Genomic DNA, 6000 nt, shown 5'->3' with positions numbered 1-6000 from the left:
CTGCAAAGTTTTTTCCCATTCAGCGTGATGACGTTTAATGTCCCCGACAACCTCTGTAGTGCCATTTAGCATCATGTTAATGTTATGATTTCTCCTCGCGCAAAGCGCTGGAGCTCGAAGCGAAGCTGGCTGCTAGAGGGCTAAAATCCTAACTCCGTTTCGGGGTTTTGGCACTACAAAATGTCGTCATCCCTGCGCCGCTCTATGGTGATTGGCTGTAGTGTAGGAAGCTTTTGATTTGATCTGCAGCGGAGTTTTCTATGAGTGGAGGACGAACTTTAAACATTAATATCGAAGTCGATCATGTTCATTTAATCGTGGGCAGTCAAAATCGTAATTGCGATCGATATTCGATTAATTGTGCAGCCCTATTATACACATTCGTGAAACACATGACCTAGACTATGGAATGTGAGGACATATAATAAAAGTGTGTACAAACATTACATTGGTGACATACAGAGAGATCAATTGCACATGCTCAAGTTGAGCAAAAAAAAAATGAGCAGCTCAACCCAGCTTGTGAGGGATTGCGCAATCCGAGAGGAGGCTCAGCTCGTCGCTGCCTCCCTTCGTATCCTTCCCCTGTATTTGAACAGGAAAATACACAAATCCAGCAATACTGACTATAAAAATCATTGGAATGATTGGAATCATACAATAATTACATTTCTATCACAGATCAGCGGACAAATATTTATTTATTTATTTTTAATCATTATTTGTTTTTTACATTTCATGATGACACAGGGGAGGCACTGCCTCCCCTGCCTCCCCTGACCGCACTGTCAGTAGTCAGGACACTGATCAGGGCTGGCCTGTGTGTGTGTGGAGTTTGCATGTTCTCCCCGTCCTCTGGGTACTCCCTTTTCCTCCTCCAGTCCAAAGACATGCAGGGTAGGCTGACTGGCATGTCCAAAGTGTCTGTAGTGTATGAACGGGTGTGTGAATGTGAATGTATATGTGATATATGTACATTCACATTCACACACCCGTTCATACACTACGGACACTTTGGACATGCCAATCTCCACATATGAGTAGATATTATACTGGAAAATCTGTCTTCCATTGACTCTAGAGATTCTATATTTATATTACGATCAAAACACAGTCTCTATGAAGTATAATTTAGCATTAGATAGATATGAAATGTAAGGAAAATCAGAAAGATAAGAAAAAATCTGTACCATTTATTAATACAAAAAATTGGTTGACATTAGTCACATTCGTAAGAGCTGGTTAATGCTGCATTCACATCATATGAGAAAAACTGTAATTCCCAATTTCCTACTGAGAACCTTTAATGACAGCTGTTAATGTGAGTAGCAATTCCAAGCTTTGGGAGCTTTCCCAAACCAGTAGTGAGGCAATGGACTGCATAATCATGCCACACATCCAATGAAATAAGGAATTACATTTTTTTATTTTAATTTCTTGTCATTATGAATTACAGCCAGTAAATTGCACCACCCTCTTTTGGGCTATTAAAATGTAGGAAGATGTTCACTTATTTAACATGAACACAATCATATGCTAATGTTATCTAATGTTAGATAATAATAATAATAATAATAATAATAAAAAACTACATTGAGTAAACAAAATGGCAATGCATGAATGCTCTCAAGTCAGAACAACGGGACATTTTACCATTCTCCCACATGATGTGAACGTGGTATGAGTACATACAGTAACAATAGCATTATCGCTTACAGTAAGAGAAAATTAAAAAATAAAAACTCAGTATAAATTTGTAGATAAGGATAAGTTTACAACTGGACTATTAATGCTGTCAGATTGCAATCTCCTTTAATTATTTATGATGTACAAAAACATTTTATTTTCTAAAAAAAAACAACAGTAGTTGGTGTGTATTTGTGTGTGTGTGTGTGTATATATATATATATATATATAATATATATTTTGTGTGTGTCTGTGTATCAGTGTCGTGCGGTCAGGGGAGCAGGGGAGGGAGTGTATTTTCAAAATAAAATGCGCTCCCCACTCAAGCTGTCTTAACAGGTGACTGATCGCTGCAGCAACCTCCGGGCATCAACTTCAGCCTGAATAAATAAAATATATAGAAAACACCAACATTAATGTTTCACATTACAGAAAACATACAGTAGGGTGCGTCTCAATCAGCTCCCTAGATCCCTAGGTGGTGAATCAGTATATGATGTACATGAGCTTGGGCACTGGTAAAGACCCAGACTCACTACACATTAGGACACTGATGACTCAATTTCCGGTAACATGATTACGTACTCGCGTTGTAAAACATCACCACTGGCACTTAACCACAACATGCAGGACGGACATCTTTCTAACATTATATGTCATATTAATTTGTCTGTCATGGTACTTAAAGTAGGATCGTAGACTAGTTAGTAGATTTTTTAAAAATCAGTAAAGTCGTTAGACTCAAATAAACTATATATAGAACGTCAAATAAAGTTAAAAATTGCTTACGTAAGTAATCATTTGAGAGCTATAACAACAGCGTTCGTCCGCCACATTTTTCGATCTGAGAGGTTTCTGAAAACATGGCGTCATTTTCAGTAAGGGAAAATAGTGAACATCTATGCTCCTCGGTTTTCGTGGTGCATTGTGGGATTTTTTAGGGAGCGAAAGTTCCAGTGCACACTGGTAGGATTTCGCAATTGAGACAGCCCTTCAAATGGTCCACACCTTGATCAGTGTCCTGACTACTGAACTATGGAGCTGATTGAGACGCACCCATAAACTCAAATCCATTACCTCACAAACAAGTCTATAAGCTTCTGATTGCAAATTCATGAGGAAAAAAAAAAAGTTTTGTTCAGTCATGTGCTGATTATTTTAAAACAGGTGAAGAACAGAAATAAGGAATGAATATAATGAATCATATGGATTAACAATGGTGGCTACACACTGATTTACACTGCAAACATTTTATGGTTACACTATGGTATCAGTGTTTTTCCATACCTAATTCAGTTTTCCTGAAAGTCAGATCAAAATTGTATAAATTATGCTAATAAACAGGTTAAGAAATGAAAAAATCCTGATTAACTGGCCAAAGATTTTGGTGCATCACTACAGTTGAGTATTAAAAAACAACAAGACTTAACAGTGTGTGGTCCATCCATCCATCCATCCATCCATCCATCCATCTTCAACCGCTTACTCCTTTTCAGGGTCATGGGGAACCAGGAGCCTATCACAGGGAGCATCAGGCACAAGGTGGGGTACACCCTGGACAGGGTGCCAATCCATCACAGGATACACAAACACATACACACATTCACACACCCATTCAAATACTACGGACACTTTGGACATGCCAATCAGCCTACCATGCATGTCTTTGGACTGGGGGAGGAAATCCCCGCAGCACGGGGAGAACATGCAAACTCGCAGTGTGTGGTGTAAATGCTAAATAGCATTTATAAATGGTAAAATGGTAAATGGCGCACTTATAGCGCTTTTATCCAAAGCGCTTTACACTGTGTTCCATTCACCCGTTCACACACACACACACAACAATGGTAGCACAGCTGCCATGCAAGGCGCTAACTTGCCATCGGGAGCAACTTGGGGTTCAGTGTCTTGCCCAAGGACACTTCGGCATGTGGAGTCACGTGGGCCGGGAATCGAACCCTACGATTTGTGGACAACCCGCTCTACCACCTGAGCCACAGCCGCCAAATGGTATGATTTGTTATGATTTCTGATGAGTTTGATATGAGAACGTGAGATTTAAACCACATACAGTGCCCTCCACTAATATTGGCACCCTTGGTAAATATAAGCAAAGAAGGCTGAACAAAAGATCAAAAGGCTCAACAATAAAGACAAATTTTCACAGCATCCTTTACTCATATTTACCAAGGGTGCCAATATTAGTGGAGGGCACTGTATGTTCTTGAACCGTGTAAACAGTTCTTGGTCCTGGATTCTGATTATTGGACCTTATGGTACTACGGCAGCGCTGACTACACTGTAAGCACAGATACACTCTCGGGGCTGTCCTTGATGGGAAATCATCTAATCTGACCTGCATCTCCAACGCCAGATTTAATATAGCGTCCAGTTCCTCTTTCTCTTTCTCCAGGTCACTCGTCCTGGACGATGGAGCATCACCTGCTTCCAAGTATGGATCCTGATCAATTGGATGAGCGTATCCGACTGAGTAGTCCTGAGGAATGAGTGGGAAAATTCATATTAATATTATTTACACATCAAGGATTTACTTTTACCATCAAACCTTAACATGCCTACACTGGCTAAAATAATGACACAAACCATTTTTAGTGATCAGAACAGTACATAAACTTAAAAAGGTTTCTCAGTTCTTACAGGGTAATAGCCACTAGGAGAGTAGGAAACAGCTGGTTGTTGAAAGCATGGCACTGCTGAATCCAAGAAGTCTGGGCTACAGCGCTGATACACTGGGGGTGGGAAACATTGAAGGTTAATAAACGATTCATTTCTCGGTAAGACATAAACAACACATCACTAAAATAGATTATTCAGGAACGATATTACAGCTCCTGCAGCCCCTCTGCACACAGTTTATGTTCATTCTTTGCTAACTGTATTAAATAACATGTTGAAATGTCAATATTTAAAGGTGAAAAAGTCAATTTGTTTTATTCCTGAGTTGTACAAATAACCTGGAAGATATGTACAATGATAAACCATGAATAAGCCATACAAAAACAACAAGAATGCATTAAGCTGTGCCTGCATCTGCTGCATAAAGCAACAGAATATGTTTTTTTTTTAAAAGCCCACCACATTTCCAAGCACCACGGAGTAATAATCACTCAATTAATTAAGGCATTGTGGGACTTCCTGCTTATAGGTACAGAATAATGACATGAAGGACAATCATGTTCTGGCAATGGACGGTAATGATGTTGATACCCCGCTCCTGTACAATCCCACAGCCCTTTATAATTTTATGCTGAGAAGTCTGAGCTGGTGAAAGGGGACACATTCAAGTAAAATATTAGTTGCTAGATAGATATTAGCTGTTAATAGATATTTAAATCCGGCATGTTGTATGCTTTTTTAAATTTATTTACTTATTTATTTATTTATTTATTTATTTTACAGCATTTATTTTCTTTTCTAACTTTAGAACTACGCTATTCAGGCATTAAACATATAACAGTTGTTAGAATGACTCATTAGAAGACTCTGAATATCTGAATTATGCACTGAAGTTTTAATATCTAAACATAGAATTACATTGACTGATATCGGTTATCTTCATTTTTATCTATTAAAAGTGGATATTTGGGACAAAATATAGATAGATAGGTAGACAGACAGATAGATAGATAGACAGACAGACAGATAGATTGATAGACGGACAGATAGACATATAGTAGGATAGACAGACAGAGACAGACAGATAGACAGACAGACAGATAGATAGATAGACAGACAGATAGATAGATAGACAGACAGATAGATAGACAGACAGATAGATAGATAGATATATAGACAGATAGATAGACAGAGATAGATAGACAGACAGACAGATAGATAGATATATAGACAGATAGATAGATAGATAGACAGACAGACAGATAGACAGACAGACAGATAGATAGACAGACAGATAGACATATAGTAGGATAGACAGACAGACAGATAGATAGATATATAGATAGATAGATAGACACATAGATAGATAGACAGACAGATAGATAGATGGATAGATAGACAGACAGACAGACAGATAGATAGATAGATAGATAGATATATAGACAGATAGATAGACAGATAGATAGACAGACAGATAGATAGATAGATAGATAGATAGATAGATAGACAGATAGTTATATAGACAGATAGATAGACAGATAGATAGATAGACAGATAGATTGAATTAAATTGTGAAACAATGGACTGAGCTCCATCCTAAATTGCATACAATTAAACTACATGTCAGAATAAAGCACTATACTACTGTATTTACTAAAGTAGCGTGAAAATCGAATG

The sequence above is a fragment of the Ictalurus furcatus genome, chromosome 16 (genome assembly GCF_023375685.1).
Source record: "Ictalurus furcatus strain D&B chromosome 16, Billie_1.0, whole genome shotgun sequence".
Classification (NCBI taxonomy): domain Eukaryota; kingdom Metazoa; phylum Chordata; class Actinopteri; order Siluriformes; family Ictaluridae; genus Ictalurus; species Ictalurus furcatus.
Note: the sequence above shows the minus strand (reverse complement) of the source record.